The sequence below is a fragment of the Rattus norvegicus genome, chromosome 17 (assembly GCF_036323735.1).
Source record: "Rattus norvegicus strain BN/NHsdMcwi chromosome 17, GRCr8, whole genome shotgun sequence".
NCBI lineage: Eukaryota > Metazoa > Chordata > Mammalia > Rodentia > Muridae > Rattus > Rattus norvegicus.
The window spans coordinates 4,774,768-4,801,043 of NC_086035.1; the positions used below are offsets into that span (position 1 = coordinate 4,774,768).

Consider the following 26,276-nt stretch of genomic DNA (forward strand, 5'->3'; position numbering starts at 1 on the left):
ATGATCAAAATACATTAGAGACTATCTATGGCTAAACAAGAACTGTTTAAGTGTTAACATAAGGCTTACTGTATGTGTCATACTTTATAACAAGTGACTCCAATTTCCCACCAGGGTGAAGAACACGGACAGGCCAACCCCCTCTCATTACTATTTTTCCTATTTTTACATATCCATGTACTTTGCTTGCATGCACATCTGTGCTCCATGTACATGCCTGGTGTCTACAGGAGTGAGAACAAAGCATTGGATCTCCTGGAGACGACACGTAGGTGCTAGGACTCAAACCCACATTCTCTGCCAGAATAGCCAGTGTTCTTACTGCTCTCCAGCCCCTGTTACTACTTCCAACTTACTAGAATTGATTCTAATGCAGTAAGACAAGAAAAGTACCAAGATATACCTACCCATGGTTAAGTAGACAACATCAAATAAAACTATCATTGTGAGTTGATGGTATTACCATCCTGTAGGAAACCCAGAAGAATCAACAGTAATGACCAAAAAACTAGGACTGACAGATTACAGGATGTGAAAGTCAGTCACATTCCTATAGCAGTTAAGATGAGAGAGAAAGAGAGAGAGAGAGAGAGAGAGAGAGAGAGAGAGAGAGAGACTTAAGTCTAAATCACTTAGAACATGTGCAAGACCTATACAAAGAAAACTAGGAAGTTCTAGCTGAATGTACCAAAAAGAAGTCCATGGAAATGAACACACAATGTTGTTGGGGTCTAAGATTCTCCTGACTTAGTCTTATGCATTCAGAGCAATCCCAGCTCATATCAGAAAGTCAACTTGGGATATTTAAAGCTTAGGTGAACAAACCAAGGACTCAGGCAGCTTGTAAAATACTGAAGAGCAAAGCTGGGAAGCTGAGATTTCTTGACTTCCAGATGTGTTCTGAGGATCAGCAATGCAAATAGTGAGGTCAGGCAGAGGACTGAAGAATAAGTGATTATTATGTTCCATAAATATCAATTAATGCTGGAATTCAATTAATACGGTGGCAATTATTCCTGCCTTAGTGAGGGTTTGACTGCTGTGAACAGACACCATGACCAAGGCAACTCTTACAAGGACAGCATTTAATTTGGGGCTGGCTTACAGGTTCAGAGGTTCAGTTCATTATCATCAAGGCAGGATCATGGCAGTGTCCCGGCAGGCATGGTGCAGGAAGAGCTGAGAGTTCTCCATCTTCATCTGAAGGCTGCTAGTAGAATACTGGCTTCCAGGCAGCTAGGAAGTCCCCCCACCCTCCCATAGCTGAGGACGAACCCAGGGCCTTGCCCTTGCTAGGCAAGCGCTCTACCACTGAGCTAAATCCCCAACCCCTAGGATGAGGGTCTTAAAGCTCACACCCACAGTGACACACCTACTCCAACAAGGCCACACCTACTCCAACAAGGCCACACCTACTCCAACAAAGCCACGCCTACTCCAACAAGGCCACACCCACCCTAACAAGGCCACACCTACTCCAACAAGGCCACACCTACTCCAGAAAGCCACACCTACTCCAGCAAAGCCACGCCTACTCCAACAAGGCCACACCCACCCTAACAAGGCCACACCTACTCCAGCAAGGCCACACCTACTCCAACATGGCCACACCTTCTAATAGTGCCACTCCCTGGGCTGAGCATATACAAACCACCACAATTTCTTAACCACCTTTTTCCCAAATAATCACACTGAGACCTTTTAATATTTCAAAGCCTTAGGCCTGAGCTGGACAGACTCTCAAGCAGTTCACCCTGCATTCAAGTACAGTGATAAAAGCACTTGTTTTTACTAAGAAAGAAAGAAGTACAGAGAGGCAGGGGCCGGAGCGGGGGTCGCGGGGAGGTCTACACACCTGCCATACACACTCTGTGGAATTGGCCATTCACTTTATTCACACATCTTGACACTGCTTCGTTTGAGACAAGCATGCTGAGGGGGTGACTGAGAAACCGAAGCCACGTCTCAAGTTCACAATCCTTTATCTTCGAATTTGTCTTCACTCATCACGTTACAGGCTGACCACCTAGAAATCAACACCCACCCAGCTCTCAAGACGTCACATAAAAGTGGGAATCAGTCATGGGACCCCCCCGGGGGGGCTCCACAAAAAACATAATCAAAACGGCTCTGAAACATCTTTGGTTAGGCTCTGGGCAAAGGCTGACCACCCAATGTCATTGACTGTGTGGCTGGGGACAAAGCAGTCAGGAGTGTTTTGTGTAGAACATGAAACAGGAAATTAATGGAGCCGAGATTCCGGCGCTTTGGCGTGCTCCACGGACTAAGTCTGCTCTTCCCAACAGCCAAACTAAATTCCACACATTTCCTTCAAATCTAGAAAGAGCTTGAAACTAAAAGCCTATTTTTAAAAGACTGATTTTTTTCCCTCTATTTTATTGTATTTTCCTGTCCGTATGTTAGTGCACAACATGTGTGCAGTTCCTGCAGAGACCAGAAGAGGGCATAAGATCCGTGGGCGCTGGGACCCAAACCCCAACCAGGGTCCTCTGCAGGAGCAGCTCTCAACCACTGAGCTACCCGAGTTCCGTAGAAGCCAACTTTTTAAATGAATTGCTCTTTACCTGTAATTCTCCCCCTGAACAGGCAGTGAGATGTGTGTTGATAGTATCTAACTTCGAAAGCATTTGGGTGATGCTGTTAAAGGCACAGTCCCTGGGCAGAGTGATGCCATCCAATTCTTCCCGTCACCGACTTAGACAGTCTATCCAGCCCCAAATATAGTCAGTCTCCCCGCCTAAAAGGCAGAGATTAGAATATAATTACTATAGGGATTATTGCAGAGATCAAATGTGTTAATAAAGGTAACATATTTTAATTGTCCCCGACATTACACCCCATAATCTTTGAACATTAAAAGTTCTTCAGCTGGTGAGATGCCTCAGCTGATAGAGGTATTTGCTGCCAAGCCTAAGTTCAGTCTCTGGACCCGCATGAGGAAAGGGAAAAACTGACTCCCACAAGATGTCCTTTGACCTACACTCATGCATGTGCACACATATGCACATGTGTGCGCGCACGCACACACACACACACACACAATATTTAAATTCCCATAGTTTGGCACATGTTTCCCAAGATGAACCTATTGTGATTTTTTTTTTCCCCTCACAGCATTCATGCACTGATGAGATGCCTGCTGCTTGCCAGGCCCTGTGCTAGATGGTTACAATAACAAGGAAATAACAAGCAAGCCTCTCAGCCTGGGGACCAAGTAGCCCACTGCACATTCTCTAGTGTGCTCAGACCTCTTCGTTCACTGCTCTCTTTTCAAAGCATGAGACAAAAGGAACCTGTTATTTATACACAGTCAGGATGCCACATGCAAGCCAGGAATAATGTGGCACAAGCTGGATCCCCAAGAGAATGCCACCAAGAGGAACCATAGGACTTGACACCCTGACCCAACATTGGTGGCATGACTATAAATTACAGAGTCTTGAGCCACATTGCAGAGAAGTTCATCATGTTACCTGTTGGATGTGGTGTGTGACATACATCAATACATACATATATACATACATACACACATACACACATATACACACATACATATGTGCATACACATACATACACACATGCATATGTGCAACACACACATGAATACACACATACATATGCACATACACACATATCCATACATACACACGTACATACACCACATACATACATTCATAAAATTCACAGCACTATGTCCCTACTCAACCAAAACCATTCACACAGTACAGGTGTGTGAGAAACACACACAGACAGAAAGATCCAGAAGGTGCAAAGCGGGGCTCTGTGGTTCCCACCTGTAATTCCAGGACCTGAAAGGCTGACACAGGAAGATCATGAGTTCAGGACCAGACTGGGCTACATAATGATTACAGACTTTAGCTGTCTCAACAATTACAACGTCTAATACTGAACAGGACACTTCTTCTACGTCTTCTACTCTTGAGTTCCATAGAACAAAGAGGAAACCTCCTCAGAACGCATGGCTTGTGGGTTGCTTTGCTGTAAGCCTTTGGGTAGGCAAACAGAGATGTCCGTGACTGTGGCAATGCTAACCGGCCACTGGAAACTCATAACATCAGCTGCCCCTTTCCGGCTCAAAGACTAATTTTCAAAGATCTCTCTCTGTGGTTTCCAAGAGAAAACCCAGCAAGCTCCCATGATGCAATGCTCAGGGTGCCTCTCGAACACACACACCTCTCACTCCTTCCTGGTGTCTGGCACTCACGACCCTGCCCTCCAGTCGAGACAGCACACCAAAAACCAGACATTACAAAGTCATCACTGTTTTTCAATTCAGAGCAAAAATAAGTACACACCTCAAGCGTTCACAGGGGTCAGTCAGAAAAGAATTGAGGTTTCTAACAAAATAAATTCACAGCTGGGTCTTGCTTTTCTACGGGGGGCCATCAGCCTGATCAGAGTTCCAGGACTACTTTCTCAGACACTGAGAGAGAGCAGGAGAATTAGAAAGTGTTAGGCAAGCCACCAACCTTTGCCATCAGTGTCCCCAAAGGAATGGTAGTTGAATTATCCTTAGAATTGTCCCAACAACTGAGAACAGATAAGCACTCTCAGCCTGGGGACACTGGTGGGCATCTGGCACCTTTCTGCCTTCTACAGTATGAAGCCCCAGTGTGAGTAACTCGACCCCTCACCTGGTTTTGATCTGCCCTCTGGGAGCTGCACCCCCTCCCCCCAGGAATAAAACTCCTCCTCTGGAGGCCCCTGTCTGCATGGACTCCTCCAGGGGCCTAGGAGTCATATTGTCACAGACAGCCATAAAATCTTTATAGCTGCCAGGATCCATTGATCAGCGCGTCAACCGTCCATGCAGTAAAAGTTCAGCGTGTGAGAATTCAGAAGCCAGGGCACGGCAGGCCACACTCGCCGCATGGCTGCAGGGGTAGTGTCCTGGTATGGCAGGGTCCCACCTGTTCACTCGCCTCCCTCTAAACAGACAATATACATACATCCCCACCAATGATTAAAGAAAGGCAGAAGGTTTTAAGTTAAAATAGAGAACTGTAGGTGATGAACCATGCTTGTTTGAGGGGCTTAACGTAGCTGGGCATAATCCTCAAGCCACCCTTGGAGGACGAGAACTGTGGGGACAGGGGCAGAGACCGAGGAGCAGGCTCTGCTGAGGGAGCAAAGGGGATCGCTCTGTTTTCACAGTTGTGCTGGAAAAACAACGCTAATACCCAGAAGACCCAGGAGCGGCCCTCCATGGCTTATCTAGGAAGCCACTCCCCTACTCCCATACTCACACCGGGTCTAGACCAAACTGGGCATTATCTTATCAGCAACCTCCATAGATTAGTCAGGAACCTATGCTGACAGGGCCAGCCTAACGTGCCTGATGCTCTGGAAAATACAGAAGGAAATAAACTGCTTCCCACCTCAGATAACTGAAAAGGGGACTTCTCAGGCCTGACCCCCTCCATCCTGCCAGAGACTCTCCCTCTTTACTAACTAACGATGCCCCTGAGTCCACTTGAAAGGGAGAGAAAGACAGTCTCCTTCAGTGTCTCAATCGGAAGCCAAGGTCTGCAAGGAAACCACAGTAGAATCCTCCTGTGGCCGCTGCCACCACATGCCTTCCCTTAAAGATGCCCAGTGCATGGAGAACTACGGTTACTGGCTTCCCCTTGCTAGGGTTCCAACAAGCATACATCTGTAGGTACATGCGTAGTCAGTGCTATAAGACTAAAAATGACTGAGAGCTGTGCCAACCAACAGAACATAACATTCTGGGAAAGGACACAGTCCGGTGGGAGCTATGACGGCCCAGAAACTTCCTGCTCTGCTCTGAACATGCTGTTGTGGGGATCCCAACCACGATGCAATGCTTCAGGGAGACCCAGCGTATCTGTCCCGTTCACTCATTGAACACTCAAATATCTGCCACTGCTCAATGCTACAGTCAACTCATTTAAGCACTGTACACCCAATACTAAAGAAGATCGGAGAGAGAAAGAGAGAAGCTGCACCAGTTGCGAATTATATGCCACACAAGCATTCCAGGGAAGTAGACAAAGATTGGAGCTCAGCGCAATGACAGACGAGCCTCTTGCTTCGCCACCTCAGTCTTCCCCATCTGTAAAATGGCCGTGTCCTCTGTGGGTCATGCCTCCTAAGGAGCAAACTGAAGAGACTAGAAAACCCTCAGAGCATGTCATATTGGCATTGATACCAAGTGTTTAGGATCCCCTCCCTCTCTGTGTGAAGAGGGTGCTTGTTCTTTTTCAGCAATGAATCATTCTGCAGTCAGAGGATAAACACAGCTCATAGTCCCTGGCAAGGAAAATTAGTAAACATTTTTACTCCATGAAGCCCTCACTAGTCAGGATATGGTAGTGTACATCTGTAATCTCAGTGCTTAGAAGGGCAAGGCAGGAGGATTATCGTCTTGAGGCCAGCCTCGGCTACCTAGCAAAGCCTCAAAAAAAAAAAAAAAAAAAAAAAAAAAAAAAAAAAAAAAAAAAACCTTTAAAATCAAAGACATGGGTAGCTACACTCTTACCCAGGATCCAGATAAAACCTCAGATAGAATCCTCATCAACTGTACTCTCAGATTTCCCATGAGGCCACAAAAGAGGCTGGCAACTGGCTCGTGAAGAAACAGCTTTCACTCCTCAGGGGCACAACGTGGCTTTTCTCTTCCGAGGTGCCTGGGGACCTGAGGTGAAGCTGGCATTCCAATGGAGGCTTACTGATGTTCTGCTGTCAAGCACCTGACCCAACCCTTTCAGGGGAGAGACATAATTCAGATCCTGGAGCTAAGGGGCGGGGGGACACGACACCTTCCTGAATAATTCCTACAAAATAATACAATTGGTCTAGGCCCGAAGAGAGGGAGTATGGATCCTTGTTTAGAGATGTCCCACTCCCCTCAATTTAGAAAATATTAATAGTCAGAAAAGATGGCCGTGAAGTCACCAGCATGCCTCCGCTTGTCCGGAGTATGCAGAGACATAACGTCTACATTTTGAGACATACCGATGTAAGCATTGAGGTGCACTCTGTGACACAGGGGAGTTGTCCTTCTAGGTACAAAAGGGAATGGCCTGAAGTTAGTGCTCGGGCCTCTCTGAGTCCTTGTGCTCAGCACGGTGCTCATGAATGTTTCAAACCGTTCGTTCTAGTAGCACATTGTGCTTCCAACCTTAAAGGCTGAAGGGTCCCCCTTATCTACCCCGACATAACCTCAGGACGGTAGCAGAGGAGAAAAGCCCTTTCTGTGACCTCAGCCAGAGAGCCTACCATGGAAGACAGAACTTCATGGCAGGAAGTCCAGCCACATGGCTACGGGTCATTTCCATGTCCCTCCTGAAGGTTAAGGAAGCTGATTGGGAGAGACCCTCCCGTAGCAACCCTGACGGTCTTCCACTGTGTTCATACTGGGTTCAATAGCTTCCATTCCTGATACAGATCAAATCAAACTTTGCCACTTCATTTTAACTGAAGCAGATGGTTATTTGAGAATGTGTTCACTGCCACCTTGTGGCACAGAGGAAAACAAAAGCCAAAAAAATAAATAAATAATAAGACCACCTTTGTAAAGGGCTAATTGTGTTCAGTTTAGGGTCAGTCTTACAAACTCTGACCACTTTTTCTTGTCTGTGGAGGAGTCTTTGTGCTTTGCTACAGGATCAACTCCCTGACAGGGGAGGGGAGAGGGGTGGAGACACTGCTGACTTCCTGGACTGCCAGGGTCTGTGAACTAGAGCTGTAACACACACAGCAAAACTTTCCTCTCAGTATGTCTAAACCTTACTGGTAATGCCAGGATCGAGCCATAATCCTAGATAATTGTATTTATAAGAAAGTCACTACCCATAACCTCTCCAAAAAGATAATGTTACCCACATATGTTTTGTAAAGAAGTCTGCATATGCTGGTTCAGTCATGTTTGGGTTTTGATCTTAACCTAGAAAGTTGGCCCAACCTAAGATAGTTTAAAATCTGCCCTCCTCTGCCACATGGCTTGCTTTTGAAGCTTTATAAAGTCTGTCTCCTGAATCCACTATATTCTCTGTTGCAAAGACAACCCTATGCTTCTCTAGATGGGTCTAAGAAAAGTGATTTTCACATAAATATAATTTTTTCTCATGGTGAGCTATTTCACTGTGGGAAATTTAACTCTGATAAATATATACCTTCAAACATAAAGATTTAGTTATAATTGATCTCACTCTGTATATGTGTGTGTATGTGTGTATACATGTATATATGTGTGTATACATATGTGTGTATGTACACATATATATGTATGTGTATAGGTATATATGTGTATGTATATGTGTGTGTATTTATATATATGTGTGTATGTGTGTATAGGTATATGTGTGTACATATGTGTATGTATGTGTGTATGTATATGTATATATGTGTGTATGTGTATATAAGTGTGTGTGTCTATGTGTGTCTGTGTCTGTGTGTATATAGGTGTGTGTGTCTCTGTGTGTATGTGTGTGTGTATGTGCATGTATAGGTGTATGTGTATAGGTGTGTGTGTGTCTGTGTATGTGTTTATATAGGTGTGGGTGTCTGGTGTGTATGAATGTGTATGTATGTGTCTGTGTGTATAGGTGTATGTGTGTGTTTATATAGGTGTGTATATAGGTGTGTCTGTATGTATATGTGTTTATATAGATGTGTTTCTCTGTGTGTATATATTGTGTATAGGTGTGTGTGTGTGTCTTTGTGCACTCACATTATATGGTGCTACAACGTCTTGTCTCTGTGGTTACTAACACCCTATGATATGCATAGCAATCATAAGCCACAAAAAACACACCCAGGAGCTGGACTCTTCCTAACTCTAACATTAACTCCAGCCATGGGTGTGACACTTATTTAGCCCCAGAGGCCCCAGAGTTAAAAAGTTCAGGACAGGAGAGGACATGCGCCCTTGACAGGAATGCTGGGAATCTGGAATAAAAAACATGGAAATTAGAGAAAGAAACAAAGTGTGAGCCCAGGACAGACTCTAAGGTGAAGCCACCTTTTCCCTAGAGGTGGTGGATGGCTCTGGTGTGGGTCTAGTCTTCACTCTTCAGGGTGTCCTCAAAGCTAGATGCGAAAACACAGGGTCAGGTCCCTGGGAATAGAAATAACACAAAGCAAGTGCTATCAAGGACAGTCACAGATTGGAAAATAGCACGTGTCGCTGTTGCTAGAAACCCTTGTTAACCCAAGGTTTCAAGAAGAGACTAAGAGAAAACACAGATGTGATGGGGGAGGGGGAAGCGCCGTCCAGCCAGCAAATGTTTATCCGGAATGCTGCAGTCACCATTGTCAATAACTGTCAACTCCTCTAAGCCACAGGGGAAGGTGGCTTGTACTTCCTGCCTGCCAGGTCTTTGGGTAAGACCCAGGGACCAGTTCTGATGAATGGGTGGAGACGGAAGTCACTTTTGCCACTTCCGGGGCAGATTTGATTGGTGAGGAAGGGTTAGAGTCCTCCACTCCATGTACACACCATGACCTGCAAGTTGAGACAGTCAGGGGTCTCAAAGAAAGTGCGGTGGACACAGCTTTATTGAGGGCAGATCTTGACCTGTCTTCGTGGGGTGTGGACTAGCAGTGAGGAACAAACAAACCACTGTAGTTTAGGCAGAAACATCTGGGGGATGTTTGTTATTGCAGCGGGACGGAGCCCATCCTGACAAGAGTGCATCTCCTTGAAGTGGAAATTATGGTTGTCTTTTTGAAGTTTGCAGAAGGATGTGGTCCTTTGGTTGAGGCGACAGTGGCCTGGGGCTTCAGGAAGGTGATGGGTGGGGGTTCGGTTTTGTTTTGTTTTTGTTTTTTTGTTTTTTGTTGTTGTTGTTGTTGTTGTTTTGTCTCCGAGCAGCTTTCCATCATCTCCTGGAAGATTAACACTGCCTCTGGCAACTCTTTCTTTATTTTAGGAAAAACACCAAAAATACACCCTGCATTGCATGAAAATAAATCAAGAAAGGCGCTCAGCAGTTCTTAGGGGGAGGAGGGAACTTCTAATTAAATCCATCTCTCGGGGAAGAAGTGAAGCCTTGGTTTGGAAACTAGAATTGCTTCAGAGAGCTGAATCAGAGCGGTGATTCACGGCCCCCTGCTTTTCTGAGTGAGGGAAATGTGTTCCTTCCTTTCCCAGTGTCAATCAGTTAGTCCTTGCGGGCAAAGGGAGATGCCGACTATGGCTTCCCAAGAGCAGCGGAAAGGACCCTTCAGGAGAGCCCGCACCGTTAGACTTGGGATTGGACCTTAAGTTCACTTTCTCTACTTCCCTTTTGTTCTGATATCTGGACCTTGATAAGAGGCCAGCAAAATCTGTGCCCTGGTTGCATGCTGGGACAGGGAAGCAAAGAGAAGCAGACACTCCCAGCTAAGAACTAATGGTGCAGAAACTCCCAGGTTCCTGCAGAACCTGCCTACTGTGGTTGGAAGGGCTCTGATGCCATCAGCCAGAGGAAGACCCATTCCTTCAACCTAAGGCCACTTTTGGGGAGACACATGCACCAAAAAGATGACAAAGGTCACAAAAGAGTAGGAATCTAATGTTGACCACCCCCTGACATCTGTACGGGCAGGAGGGCCTGAGATAACATCTTGCACTGAGCTCCAGGATCTGCCTGTCTTTGCTTAGCCAGAACTCAGACTACAAACACTTTCTGTGGGGCTGGAATGACGGCTCAGCAGCTAAGAGCACTTCCTGCTCTTCCAGAGAACCTGGGTTTAGCTCCCAGCACCAGCATGACGAATCACAATCATCTGTAATTTCAGTTCCAGGGGATCCATCGCCCTCTTCTGGCCTCCAGGAGCACTGCATGCACATGGCGCACAGACTTTGCAGGCAAACACACACACGTGTAAATAAACACATGCCACCCCCATAGCTTTCCCCGGCTTAATTGAGGGATAATTGGTGGTAGTAATTCTATCAGGGCACACATTTGCCATCTATGCACATGAGCTTACACCCAAAACTCGGTCCACTCTGCCCAGTATGGTGACCATGGTGTACATCTGATCTCCAACCTTACTCATCTGAATATCCAGCCATTTACTCATTGGACATTTGCAACAAAAGTAATGACTACTGCCTCACTCTCTCCCCACTGATCAGTAAAACCTTACTTGGTATTTAAGTGCAAACAATTAAAGTTGTCACTATTTGTTATAGACTCAATATTGAGAGAAATACAAATGTAACAAAACATCGATACTGTGTGGGTATCTTAATTCCTCATACTATGTATGTACAAAGGCATTATGGCGTGTAATTGTAGCATTTATTTGCTCAGGTTTTGCTGTGATTTGAACGGGAAATGGAAGGCACTCACTGGAGGTGCTCAGGGTCACCTTGAGACTCAGTAACCCTGACCCACTCCCCTTCACTGTTTCCTGGGTATGGATTCAATGGGACTAGCCATCCTTATACCCCTGCCTGCTGCTATGTTATCCCCGGACTTAGGGTTATAGGTTATCCCCCAACAAGCCAGACTCAGCCACCAGTTGCCCAGAAGAGCCAAATTAACAATGAAAAGTTAAAAAGGGGAGGTTTAATAGATGCTTACCGGCTTGCTCAGGGGTGGCACCACCCACAGTGGGCTGGGCCCTTCCTGAACAATCACTACTGAAGAAAATGCCCTAGAGGCTTGCCTACAACCTGATCTAATGGGGCTTTTTCTCAATTGAGTACATCCTCTCATTTGACTCTAGCATTTGTGAAGTTGACATAAGGCCAGACAGCATATCCAGCGTCTGAATCTGTTCAGTTAGGACCCTGAAAGTGGATTTGTAGGATCACTGGGTCCCTTTGTTCCTTTTCCCTCCATGACCTCTGCATCAGCTACTGCCTCCTGGTTCCTGCCCTGTTCCAACTCTTCGCCTGACTTCCTTTAATAACGAACAGTGATTGGGAAGCGTAGGCCTAATAAATGTCTCCTTCCCCACGTTGCTTTAGTCACAAGGTTTCAGCACAGCAATGGTAACCGTAGCTATGTCAGGGGATTTGGGAGAGACCCTGCAACAGAAAATAAATGGGGCGTTTAGTAGAAAAGTCACCAACACCAAGAGGATTCTCTGTCTAGACATCAACATCACTGAAGAGAGAAAATGGGGGGCTCTCTTGGCAGAAGTGGGAAGTCTCTTCCTACACCTCCTTGAGGACTGGACTGGGTACCCAGCAGGAGCTGCCATCCAGCTCTGATTTCCTGGCAGGAAGCAAGGACCCGAGAGCAAGATACCACCAATATCACCTTTGATATAAACTCACTTCCCTAGGTGAGAGATATGGACTCCAAGGGGTTCATTAACTAGCTATTCACAGTCAGTGTCTCAACAGGGCACCTCTCATCTGTGAAAGGGGAAAGCACTGAGCCAGTCCCAGAAGGGGCTGAATCCCAGTCACAAGCTTATACTGACCTGGGGGTGGGGCTTAAGCAGAAGGCAGGAGACTCACATAACTGAGTGGTCCAGCAAGGTATGGTGCCCGCCAGCCCCTGTCTCTGCTACAACTCTCTAGTGTACTGATCAGCTGATAGGTTAAACATCTTTCTCCCAGAAACAAGTTCCTCCTCTGGCAACCCTCAAGGCTCAGCTTCTCTTCTCCTTGGAGGCCACTCCCAGAAAACTCTAATGTCTTTGGGATGTCTAATAGCCAAAAGGAGGGATACAAGACAAGTCAGATACAATGTCTTGCCCCCTGAGGTGGACTGTACTTCCCTGGACTGTGAACTCCTTCACCCCAAAGTTGCTTCCCTTGGTGTATTTTATCACAACAATAGCAAAGTAACAAAGTCACGTTCAGGCATCCTCTTTTTTAGCTGTTTGTGTGTGTGTTCAGGGATGTCAGAGACATAAACCATTACACTTCGTTGAGTTGTCACAGAATTAAGACATCAGTGAAACTGGCACCAGGATCGTAGGACACAGCATCACAAGCACTCGGTCCCCTTATGCTCTCTCCTAGTCACAACCCTCCCTGGGAATCCACCTGGGTTAGGAAACCCACATTTTACATTACCTCCTTCCTTCATGCAAAGGAGACACTCTGTCCATTCTTCATTAACCAGCCTTCCTTTGCTACTGTGCTTTTAGAATTTATCTCCGCCTTGCACAGAGTTTGCATTGCTGTATTCTATTCTGTTGCATGAATAAAATATAATTCCTTAAGCTGGAGAGATGGCTCAGGGGTTAAGAGCACTGACTGCTCTTCCAGAGGTCCTGAGTTCAAACCCCAGCAACCACTCGATGGTTCACAACCATCTGTAATGAGATCGGATGCCCTCTTCTGGTGTGTCTGAAGACAGTGACAGTGTACTTATATATAATAAATATATCTTTAAAAATATATAATTTCTTTCTCTGTTGTATTTGTTCATAACATACTAAAACATTACATGTTCTGAAATTCAAATTAACCAAGCCTTCTCTGTCTGAGTGTCCCTAACCCTAGCAGCCCTTAAGTCTGCCTACAGAAGGCATACTCTGATTTCTTTTTAAGAGCAAAAACCGTATGTTGTGATACATTCGAAAATGTACTTAGAAAATAAAAATGAAAACTTACAGCCATTTGATTCATCTGAACACTGTGTACTGGTTTACTCCAGCATCTCCTCCTCTGGGAGGGGACAAGTCCACATTACAAAATGAGTCAAGTCTTTCTGTACTTATTAAATCAACTGGAACACGGACAAACCTCCCCTGTGTTTCTGATGTGTACACCGCCTCAATTGTGTTAATAGTTTGCTTACAAACTCAGAAGTTGTAACAATGTTTAGTGTTTCCAAAAAGTCCCTTTATTCTTCAAGGTATATTACAAATTACAAATTAATTAAGTCTACCTCTACCCCCGGGAAGAAAGAATTACTTATTTTTAAAGCTCAGACTCCCCGAAGCCAAGGTGAGCCAATTGGCTGTTAGCCATGGCGTAACTTTCAGTCTGCAGGTCTGGGCTCCAGCTCCAGGAACATCAAAGAGAAGTTTAGCCTCCTCTCAGGACTGTTGCTATTCTCCAGGGTCTGGAGCTCTAAACTGCTAGCAAAAATGCTAATCTCAGCCTCAGCTGGGTTCTGAGTTTCCTGACTATAAAAAATATAAAAGGGGGGGCTTTATTTATTTTTTTTTAAGGATCAAGGTTCAAGCAACTCGCAGCAGTGGGCAAACGATAGCTTATGAACTGCAGTGCAGCCTAGACGGAATCACAAGGCTCACCGCCCAGGCACACATACCTCTCCCCACCCCCAACCCCGTGACAGCATGCTGATGATGTTCAGAACCAGAACCATCCTGCCAGCATCCTCTAAACTAAAACTCTCCTTTTCATTTTTTCAGAAATGCTGGCACGGCAGTAGAGGAGGCAGACAGGATCAAAGCACACCGAGATGCACAGTGAAACCCATTGTTTCGTAAGATTGATATGTGCTACTGAAAATAAATGTTTAAAAAAAAAATGAAATGTTAGCACAGGAGAATGCCTGTCCTAAAATGGCTGCCGTCCAGCCTAGGTCAGAGAGTGAGACTCTGGGCGTCCTGTCGAGGAACAGCTGTAATGGCTCTGTGGAGACCTCGCACGTTTTTAGAAAAACTCCACGTTTTTCTAAAATGATTAAACGTTTTATAAAGCCTTTCTCGACAATCACTGTTTAAAGGAGTAGAAATTCTGTCGTTTCTCAGAGCAACCTTCCCCCAATTTCCTATTAGTAACTCCAAAGACGTCTCTACCTTCCAGAGGGGACAATGCACTGGCCACACACTTCCTTCCGAGTTCTGCTCTTGTGCACGTGTGTGCATGCGTGTGTGCGTGCGTGCATGTGTGCCCACCCCTTCTGCTTTCTTTTTACCCTGGACTACACTTTTTAAAAAGACAACAAACAAAAACCACCAGAATAAAAATGGCAAGATGGAAGAAACTAATGACTGCTGGGAAATTGGTCCCTGAATCGCTACAGTCTGCTTCACCACAGCAAGGAGCAGAATCCTAGAGACTCAAAGGCCTGAGTGCCCAGTGATGGTGCCCACTTCAGAGGTTGCAGCCTGGACTGTATGCTCAGGAAGGTGTCCTGGAGCAGAGACTAGAAACTGCTCCGCCCCCAGGCTCCATGGATCTCCCCTCACCTGCCAGAGCCTTCCAAAGACTCTTAGTCTCTGCTCTACGTGGATACCAAGACAAAAAAGCAAAGAGCAAAGACTTGGATCAACCAGGTGTTAGCATTCTGTCTAAGCTCCACCCCCACAGTTACCTGGCAACAGCCAGGTATGCCTGACACTATAAAAGGGGCTGCTTGCCCCCTCCTCACCCTCCTGCTCTTGACCATACCCCCCTCTCCCTTTGTCCCTCTCTCCCCATTCCCCTCCTCCCTTTTCTCCGCGTGCTCATGGTCAGCCTTTGCCCTACTAACTTCTTAACTCCCTTCCCCATGCCCTGAGTAAACTCTATTCTATATTATACTGTCTGTGGCTGGTCCCTCAGGGGGAAGGGATGTCTCAGCCGTGGGCCTGCTGAGGCTCCCCTTCCCTCAGACCCCTATAGAACATATCCCCCCACCCCCCTCTTTCCTTATCCTTTATAAACACAACATTGGTGCTGAAACCTGGGACATATCCTCTATTTATCTTTTTATAAACAGGTCCACAGCATTTTTGAGTTTGTAGGGAGTCCTGAAGGGAGTACAGACCTTGGGGGTTCTGCCGAGTGGCTCCTCCCTCTGTATGTACGCCCCATCACTGAGAAAACCACTCTCAGGGGTCTCACCAGCCAGATCCCAGGGGCAGGACTGGTCCTCGTCAGTTAATCTGATACACGGGGTTTCCTTGGTCTGTGGGAATGGTGACCACTGAGGCAGGGCCAGGTACCAAGCCAGCTTGGATGGCATGAAGCATCAGCAGGGCCACAAGCAGCTGAGCTACACCCAGGCAGGTTTCTGACAGAAGCTGCAAGGCGTGGGGGCACACAACTCTAATCCCAGCACTCAGCGGGCTCCGGTACCACCAGGGGTTTGAAACCAACCAGAGCAATGTGCAAAGCCAGAGGGAGGCAGGAGAGAACCACTGAACCCAGAGAAATTATAAAGGAGGGCTGTAGAAACATGAGCCAACCAAAGGGAAGAGTGTGGTCAGGTTTGGTGTGAGAGGATTTCCTGATTCACAGAGAGGGGGTATTAGATAACACCCCAGAAGTGCCCCCATCCATCCGTCATCTCCCATCTGTGGCTAATACACGTTTAGCATCCCTTATCCGAAGGACTGGAAACCAGAAGTGTTTCAGATGCCAGATTTGCTTAGATTTGGGAATATTTACAGACATCACGAGCTGTCTTGGGATCGGAGCCCAAGCTAAGCCAGGAAAATCACTCACGTTTAGTTTGCAATTTATGCGCATAGCCTAGAGGTAATTTGGTGCAATGTTTTCAGTGCACCTGCGTTTTAGCTGAGGCTGGTCACATGGGGTTTGCTGCGGAATTTTCCACTGCCGTATCATGCTGTTTCTCAAAATGTTTTAGGCTTTAGAAACACTTGGCTTTTAGACCTTGGGATTAGGAATATTCTTGTAACTCACTTCCCAGTTCGAATTCGTGTACTCTGAAGTTCTCAATCTTTCCTTTGTTTGCTATTAGAAGACTTGAGCTAAGGAATTCCTCAAGAGTATCTGTTCATATCTGAGCTGGAGAAACACCAGTTTCAATGACATTTCAGTAAGCATCTGGTTCGTAAACTTCACCAGCGCCGTCTGAACAAGAATTTTGGGCATTTTGCTTTTTTTTTTTGCCAGGAGGTTTTACGTGACATTCCCAGAACAGACACAGCACTTAGATGTGAGGAAACCCAAATATATTTGTGAAGGGCAAACCCGTGAGATGATTATTGCTTAATTGCTGATAACCACAGGTAGCCCTAGTCAAGGAGACAGCCATCAGTGAGTAACAGAACCGATGGGAAAGTCATGAAAACAGAGAGAAGTAATGCAGAAACACAGATTACAACATCAAGTGCGGACTTGAAAATATGACTTTGGAACATTTCCCGGGGACTGAATGCAACAGAACAAAGGCCAACACACATGAAGATGATTTGGGGAAAAGGCCACAGGGATGGGCAGAGCTTAAGGAAGAAGAAAGGGGACTATCTGAGTGTATTTGTTCCACATCAAGAATTGTACTTTGTCTTTCCAATCCGCCGTCATGGGTGGAGCAGCTGCCATGATGCAGAATTTTGTGATGACCCTTACAGGGAAGACCATCGCGCTCCAGGTTGAACCCGTGGGCCATATAGAAAATGTAAAGGCCAAGATCCAGGATGAGGAAGGAATTCCTCCTGACCAGCAGAGGCTGGTCTTGGCTGGTAAGCAACTGGAAGACGGCCGTGCTTTGTCTGACTACAACATTCAAAAGGAGTCCACGCTCCATCTCGTGCTGAGAAAAGGAAGAAGAAGTCTTACACCAACCCCAAGAACAAGCACAAGAGGAAGAAGGTCAGGTTGGCTGTGTTGAAATACTACAAGGTGGATGAAAATGGCAAAATCAGCCGGGAATGTCCTTCTGATGAACGTGGTGCTGGAGTTGTCATGGGCAGCCATTTTGACAGGCACTACGGTGGCAAGTGTTGTCTGACTTACTGCTTCAGCAAACCAGAAGACAAGTAGTTGTGTCTGAGTTAATAAAAAGAAGGAACTGAAGGAAAAAAAAAAAGAATTGTACTATGTATAAGTGTAAACCGAGGGAGCAGAAGTCACGGAGAATATCAGAAAGCAGATTTCTTTTTAATACCTGCTGCCTCTGTGAACAGCCACACTATGGGCAGTAAGTTCCCTGGGGCCATTTCTTTCTGTGACCTCAGGTAAAATTTTAGTCAAGCCCTTTTAATTTTCTGGTCCCTTTTATGGTATTTCAAGCCATCGTAGAAGGTTTGGGTTTGGATCACACCATCCAGGGACACGTCATGGTTAAAACTTACATCTTAACTTTTTTTTTTTTCCTGAGAAAGTCTCTATTTTCAAGTGGACACCACACTCCTAATCCTCCTGCCTCAGCCTCCCAAACTATAGGATTACAGTACCTACAGATAGGCTATTTCTCTGCCAGTGAAATGAGCCAATTCCAACCAGATTAGATTAGACTAGTAGCAGATTTATTAGGAAGTTACTCTTGGGCAAGGCACTGGCCCCAAGATTGAGGCCAGCGGAGTTGCCATGGGGGATTGGGGTGAGAAAAAGAATGTGCAATTGCAGAGAGAGGGGAGGGGAGGGAGGGAGAGAGAGGACTGAAAAATTCAGGGTTGGGGGTAGGGCATGCCAAATAGGGACCCTGGAGGCCAGGTCTGCTTTTATATGTAAAATAAGCACCTCAGTTCCTTGTCCAGGTCTGAAACCAAACACCTACCACACTACTCCTGGCTCTGAGAACTGTTACTGCCCCTAAGTCAGGGCCACCACAGATGTTGGAGGTCAATGAGGCTGACTCAACCCCTATGTTCCAGCCCTCCAGGCTTGGAAGGACAGAAGGTAAAGAGGATTCAAATAATCATCCTTCCTGAACCACAGCTCATGTTCTAGACTCTGACACTGTCACTACTGGGCTTGATGGCTATCTCTATGTCCATCTCTCTCCCTGTTTGTCCCTGTCTGTCCCTGTCTGTCCCTGTCTGTCCCTGTCTGTCCCTGTCTGTCCCTGTCTGTCCCTGTCTGTCCCTGTCTGTCCCTGTCTGTCCCTGTCTCTGTCTGTCTGTCCCTGCTTGTCCCTGTCTCTGTCTGTCTGTCTCTACTCACCCCTCTCCCCGACTGTTCCTCTCTCTCCCCGTCTCTCCCCCCCCCCGTCTCTGTCTGTGTCTCTCTGTCTTCTCCTGTGCTCCTACAGTCTTACTGAATACCCTCTCTCTCTACTGTACTTCTTTTGCTAGCTAGGTGCCTGCATCAGAGGTTTCCAGGGGCCTCTACCAGTCCTTCTGTTAGGAGCTGTGCCTTCCAAATGGCCTGAGTACTCAGCAGTCCACTCTAACCATGGCCCTCCCTCTAGAGTAGCATGAGTACGGCCAAGAGGAAATGTTCCTGCATCCTTTACTCTGAAAGTTCTTGGGTATGCGCTGATTCCAAAGCAGAAGGAGATTCCTGAAAGCCAATATCATATGGCTTTCACACTCCTCCAGATTCACAGTGGAATTAAACACAAGTTCACTAGATCTACTAAACTCTTCAGGGTGCATAGTAGGCTCCCAGTGGTCCTCTTCGACCTCCCTGGGTAATAAACAGACACAGGACAGGTGCTCACAGCACTGTCTTGAAACTTGGAAAGGACTTAGCACACAGGTGGCCCAAACCCTCCTTTCCCTCTCAAGAATATCTGATTCTGTGATAGCATTGATCTGGTAGGAAGGAGAGATATATAGCAAAATCAAGGCTTGCCCATATACTTCAAAAATTCTGCATCTGGTCTCCATCTTCACTATAGATGCATGAATAAATACATAATAGATAGATAGATAGATAGATAGATAGATAGATAGATAGAAGATGATAGATAATAGATCATAGATAGATCATAGATAGATAGTAGATAGATAATAGATAGATAGTAGATGTAGAAAAAAGATATGATAGATCGATGATATATGGATGATAGATGACAAAAAGATAGATGATAGATGATAGGTAGACAGGTGATAGATGGTAAATAGGTATATAGATAGACAGATAGTCTTGGCCACTGCCCATCCCATATAGCATAGACAATGCAGGGTAGTGTTTAGCTAGGATTTCCAATTTAATACATCTGTGAACTCATTTTTTTTTTCGAAACATGTTGCTGAAGCTGCTCTTGGCTGTGGTTACATCAGCAGCTCGTTAACGGGCAGAAGGAAAGAGGGTGTCTCTGTCTGCCTAAATGTTAAAACAAGGTCTCTGTGCAATTAGGATGCCAACATACGTCCACATGGGGTAAAAGAAGAAACTAGATTAAACTCTCAGGCCGCTGCCAAGTATAAGCTGCCACCCATGGGACCCAATGGTCCCATCAAACACTGTGGAGGGAGCCACTAGGCCAAGTCTTCCACCTCTGATACTGGAAAGCCCCCAGAATCCTCCCCACCCTTGTCTTTGCAAATACTGAACACTGATTCACAGGCCCAGATGCCATCAGCCCAAGTAAACACGGCTCTCAGATCAGCCACCATGGGCAAACAGAAGGATTAACATCACCAGCAACCACAAACACTAGGAAGGCAAGGGTCCTTACAGCCTTGGAAGGCCTCCTGAAAGCAGACAGAAGTGCTGGTGTGTGGAACTCCTGGCGTGTATTGCTGATGGCAAGGCTCCCTAAACCAACGACGACTGTATACTTTATCACGCCTCCTGAAGCAGTGAGAGCTGTTAAACATGGAATTATCCTGGGGGGCATAAAACTAGGACCTTTCGAAGTCTCCTCCAGATTCCAAAACAGTGGTATCTGTGGTGAGAATGAACCCCACCTAACCCTGTTCTGACTGTGGCTAGCCAGTTCAATATCTTGGCCTCCACAGGGGTTGGTCGTTTATAGCATGCATTCAAGGGTCAGATCAGACCCAGGAAGAGTCTCCAATAAGCCCTTGACTCTTCCCATGGTTTAGAATTTCCATGCTGTGAATAGCTACATGAGGTTACATGCAGTTTCATGATCACAGGGCTCCTATGTCTTCGGAAAAACATTAGCTGTCCCTGATACAATTCTCAATATAGTACAAAAGCACAAACAGCCCTGAGTACAGCACAGGCCCAGAGCAAGGAGCAGAAGCCGCTTCACACACGTGTGAAACACCAGCCCCACTCGAGGAGAGGTAAAAGCACAAGCTCTGTCATTAATTGTCTAACAGGCTGACTTGGGAAATACGAGGTTACACGGGATCTGACACAGCAAAGCAGACGCCGACATGCTGACTTCTCGTAAACCTGCCTGCCCCTTCCTCTTCCTAAAAAGGGCAACATCTGCTATTCTCGCTTGCGAACACCACCAGTGCCTGCTTAGACAGCAAGTTCTGTTTGCTATGATGCAACTGTCTTAACAGGAAGTCTAAACCTCAGCTCCTGTAAAAACCAACCAGCTTAGCCCCAGGAAGACTCTCCTTGGGGAGATACAACAGCCACCCTCAGAAGGTCACATGGTTCTGACAATGCCTAACCCTTACAAACCATAAATATCTCTGATCAAGGCTGGGTCTCTTCAAGCTATAGCTGTGTGCTAATTAAACTTTCCTTTACCTCCGAGTGCTGAGAATTTCCAGTGGAGGAATGCTGAGAAACAAACTCAACATCACCACACTCAATGTGGCTCCAGAGACTTACCTAAGAGAGACAGAGAAACAGAGAGACAGAGAGACAGAGGAGGAAGAGGAAAAGCAGCAGGAGGAGGAGGAGGAAGAGGAAAGGAGGAAGAAGAAAAGAAAAAGAAAGAATTGTTAGACTATTTCTATTTTTATAAATACTATACCTATCATCCAGTCCTGATAAGTCTACCATCATTTTTTTTTTTTTTTTTTGTGGTGGTGGTGAAAATTAAGCAAACTTCAAGCCTTAATGAGCATATTAAACCCAAGGATTTTGGTTGAAGGCTTCAAATAAAAAAAAAAAAAGATGTGTAGTCTGTTTAAAAGGAAAATAACGTCCTACAAACTGTTGCTTAGCCTGACTATCTGAGTTCAAAGGAATCCATGTAGTGAAAGGAGAAAACAGCTGTCGAAAAGCTATCCTCTGACATTCACACACCCGTTGTCTCACACACACACACACACACACACACAGTAAAAAAGTAAAACATCAGACATATCAGTTAGTACACAACTGCAATCCCAGCATTCAGAACTCTGAGGCAGGATAGCCATGGTCAGCCTGGGTTACCTAGTGAGTTCCAGGCTACCTTGAACAAAAGATATTAATAACTTGTTAATATCAAGCCAATGATACTGATCGAGTTTCAAACTATTTCTAACGAATGATGCATAGCTCACAGGAAAACCTAGTTCTGATCCTATCAGCTTTCAGCAAATGATTATCGAAGAATAAAAAATTCATTTCCAGGCTTAGCATCATTGCCCGCCCCTTTAGCACTGCCATTCAAATGACCACATTGTAACAGATCATAGGAATGAGGACAGATCCATCCTGGAGCTTTCACCTGCTTCTGAGAAACATTGTCTCGTTTGCTCCTCCTGGTCGCTGCTGCCATCTGCCCTTGTCACAATGACAGACCAGGGATTTCGAAGAGCTAAGAAACTGGTAGGAGGCCACTCAGCAGGCACATGGGTACTAAGAAACCAACATCTCATTTTGTTACTTTATTGCTTCTCAACTATAATAGGTTGGAACTTCTCAAGTTATAACTTGGGATTTTGAAGCACCTACAACAGAAAACCCAGAAACCAAGCAATCTGTGTCCATTGAGGTGTTCTATAGAAATGATTCAAGCCCAGGAACCACAGATACCACCATGACCACAGCTCAGGAAGAGAAGCTGAGGACAAGGGAAGAGACCTTCAAAGACAAACAAAGAGTTCTTCTGTACTCACTATAACCGGAGTTACCAATTCCCGCTTTACTAAACAACTATGTTTGAAATTGCATAGCTTCCAGGACCACCTGCTTTCCCTTTACCAGAAAATAAGGGGAGGGGGTTTACAAAGGTCAGGGAGCCAGCATTATGCCATTTATACGGTTGAATTGGGCCATAGACATTCCCAAGATCTTAGCCCAAGCGTCACTGTTTGTCCCAACATATGGCAGTCATTGAGTAGGAACAATGCTGGAAGCAGAGAGGCAACCTTGCAGGCTCTCCTCCCAACCTTGCGGGCTCTCACAGGTTGCACCCCAAGAATTAGGATGCTAAGGTCACAGCATCCAAGAATATGAAATCTTGGACCTAAATCAACCTGGCGTTGGTTCTGACAGCGCCCCCCAGACTCTCAGCATCTGTTAGTTTTCTATACTGGAAAGAGATGGACTCCAGTCCCCACTAACAACATTCTCATCCACCAAGCTGCTTGGCATCTTACCACGTTCCACTGCGATGTTCTTGCTCAAAGGGAGTCTCAGAGGTGGGAAGGATAAAACCCTCTCACATCTGGACAGCATCTTCAAAATGCAGCACAAGAGAAATGTTCCCCACGAGACATAAACATATTTATGATCCCTAAGTTACAGTTGGATAAAGCGAGCTAGGAAAAAAAAACCTGAATTTCCTCTGTAAACTAGATTGGTTAAATATGCTGTATCTATCTGGAGGGAGAGGAAACAGTGCAGAAATGCATCCTCATTAAACCTTCTGGAACATTCTAGGGTTGTTTCTAGAGAAAAGGGAGGCAGATGGGTCTGAAACCAGTGGGTTCTAACTTTGCTTTTTAAAGCAGGCCTGGCCCCATTTGTTTTTTTTTTTTTTTTTTCAGCTCTGTATAAATTCCTCTTTGGGTCTGGAGTTAAAAGATAAGTACCAAATGTTTGTGGCAGAGTGAAGCAACTCTCTGTGGAGCCCGTTTCTTCCTGTTTCTTATTTAAGACACTAGTAATTATTCTGAGCTGTCTTCCTCAGGCACGGAGAAGGCAGGTTCTAAAATTCTCCCTCCCTGTACCCTCCCCACAATTTAAGGAGAACTGGGGAGCATGTTTTCCCCTTTTGAGTTGCAGTTCCTGACGACTACTGTTCAGCTTTCGGCTGTCTGGGCCCTGAGGTATGTAGTGGCAGGAAGCGATCTACTGATAATTAATCCTCGGAGAACAAAGACCGGAACACAACAGTGATTCTCTAATAAAAGAAAAGCAAATTTTCTGAATATAAATCACATTGTTGTGTGTTTCTAGGTTAGGTATCCGTAAGTTTCCAATTTAGAATAGAGAGAGAAAAAAAAAGGCAATCTCATGTTGATATGAAACCAGTGAATTTCATTCAATAAAATCAGCAGCGATCAGTTGACTAAACCAATGCTATTGAAGCAAATACTAAGGTATTTTTTTTGGAGAGGAAAAATACAAGGGGGGGGGAGCCCCAAATCTCTCCTGCAGCACACGATCAATGTTAATTTATAGATGAATTAACATTTGATAGCACATTTCTAATGATCTTTATTAAAATCTCTCCTCCAGCCCAAGGGTATAGGTACCATATATTTTTTAAGCCAAAGAAGGAGGGAAAAAAGTCTAGTATCGGTACCCCTTCAAGTTATTTCCTTAAAAAAAAATAATTTTAAGTACAATTAAAGTAAATGGATCTGAGCTCATTCCTTTATTAGCTTACCAAAGTACATTGGGAGCATATCAGAGGTCAGAGATGGAGAAGGCCTGAGCTCCCCTGAAGGACCTCACGGAGCACTGGGGGAAAGTGGCGTGGAACCGCTTAGAAAACAATATCCCGGTGCTATCGCTCCACAAACAGCTCCAGCCGGGACCAGTTGTGGCTCCCGGAAAAAAGGAAGCTAATAGTAGCATCCCCTTCCGCGACAGGAGTCACAGGACTGTCATGGCTGAACGCTATAGTCACCCTCGCTTCACTTCAACACTCGGCACTGTCCTTCCATTTTACACACAGGGAACACCGAGGCCGTAGCTGCCCGTCATTATTGGATAGGAAGCAACTCCTGGGCTTTCCCTGACTCCAACTCCTGTGAAGATTTAACTAAACCCAGTGCTTGAGAAGGTCTCACCTCAGCAGGTCTGCTATTGTCTGTCTGTCGTTAAGGACAGAATCCCACCAACTAGGTAAGCTATAAAGAATGGAGTCTCACAGCTCCGCCCCACAGGCAAAGGCTGCATGAGGAGACAGTGTGGTCCGAATCCTGAGGGGAGGCCAAGTGTGACACAGTGAGAGACAGGGAGATGGCATGTGTGCCTCTTCTGGTCTCTGTCTTCAGAGAAAACCCACCACAATTTAATCATGGGAGCTGCCAATCTCAGGCAGCCCCAGTTGCTTTCCGAAGTTCCCAGCACGAAGTTTCTACCCCCTCCGTTGCTCATAAGAATTGAACATCAACAAGATGGGGCAAATTTATTCAAAACAGAGCCTAAGATTACACTAAACTTCACTAACCCTTTTAATCTCTTCAGTGAATTCTCGGTGTAATTTGCTTTTAGAAAAATTATCTCTTTACTCAACCATAACATGAATTATATTAATTACATAGTTTTAGGGCTTAAGACCCGACTTTAACAGGAGAGCTACGACAAGAACTTCCACACATTTTTGAAGCACCTGAGACTGTCTTTACACCATTCTACTCAAGTAGCTCAATGACTTGCTTCAGTGTATCTCAAAAGCTCACAGGAGTTATGCCGACTCAGGTAAAATCTTCATTGTAGACACCATTAGGTCTACAGCAGAAGTCTAGAGGCTGATGAGCTGGTGTTTGCTCACTTGAATTGGAAATGAATTCAGCAAAGGAGCCACTGTCATGTTTGGTGGAGAAAGCCTTTCTTCGGTGGATTCCTCACCCAACTTATAGACAAATGGTATCTATGATCTCATTCTTGGTGTCTAAGTCTCAGGAACGTGGCACCATCGACTTAAGCCCTTCCCTCCAGTGCCTGCACCCCAGCCTAATCAATATATTGAAAGGTTACCTAGTCTGCTTCTCTGCTGCTGTGATAACACCAGGACAAAAAAGCTACTTGGGAGAGGTTACAGACCGTCACGGACAGAAACCAAGGCAGGGACTCAAGCAGGAACTGGGAGGCAGGAACCTCAGGCAATGTTGTTACTGACTTGATCCAGATCAGGGTCAGCTACCTTTCTTTCCTATACGCCTACTGGGAGGACCACCTACTGAGAGGGAGCTTGTACCATCCATGGTGGGCGTGTCCTTCCTCCATCCACTAGCAATCAAGAAAATCGTCCACAGACTAATCTGATGAAGGCAATTCCTCAGTGGAGGGTCCCTCTTCCCAGGTGTCTCTAGTTTGTGTTAAGTTATAAAAGCTGGAACACAGTGTGGGCTGGATAACAGACAGTAGGTAGATTCTCTTCTGGTGTTTTGGTTTCTTACAAGAGATTTACAGTTGGGGCCCATGTGTCCTCCTAAATACTGTGAACTATCCTCAGTTGCTGTGTTTTTGCCCTAGCGTCAACCAAAGGCCCAGGTGTTGAGGCTTTGCAGAGATGTTGCAGACTTTGAGAGAGGGAGCCAAGAGAAGTTTTAGGCCACTGGGGACGTTTTTTTTCACCATAGAGAACCTCGAACCCTTCCTCTTCCTATCTGTGGTTCATTCTAGGCCATGGAATTAAAGAGCCCCTCCCACACACACTCCTGCTACCTGACTCTGTCAC

At 45.7% G+C, this 26,276-nt stretch overlaps 1 long non-coding RNA gene and 1 pseudogene across 4 annotated transcripts in view; one reads left to right on the forward strand and one right to left on the reverse strand.

Moving 5' to 3' along the window:
* The window catches only part of LOC103694026 (uncharacterized), a 53,082-nt gene extending 29,322 nt beyond the window's left edge, over positions 1-23,760 (reverse strand). The window contains exons 1-2 of one of the 4 annotated variants that reach the window (XR_010059352.1): positions 23,020-23,760; positions 1-2,758 (exon numbers count right to left, since the gene is read on the reverse strand). The exon at positions 1-2,758 is cut by the window's left edge and continues 29,322 nt beyond it. This is a non-coding gene — a long non-coding RNA (uncharacterized LOC103694026). Of the gene's footprint in view, positions 12,032-23,019 lie in introns of all 4 variants that reach the window. The other 3 variants (XR_010059353.1, XR_010059351.1, XR_010059350.1) reach the window with 3 other exon arrangements.
* On the forward strand, positions 17,173-17,682 carry Rps27a-ps19 (ribosomal protein S27a, pseudogene 19; annotated as a pseudogene).
* Positions 23,761-26,276: the final 2,516 nt, after the last annotated feature.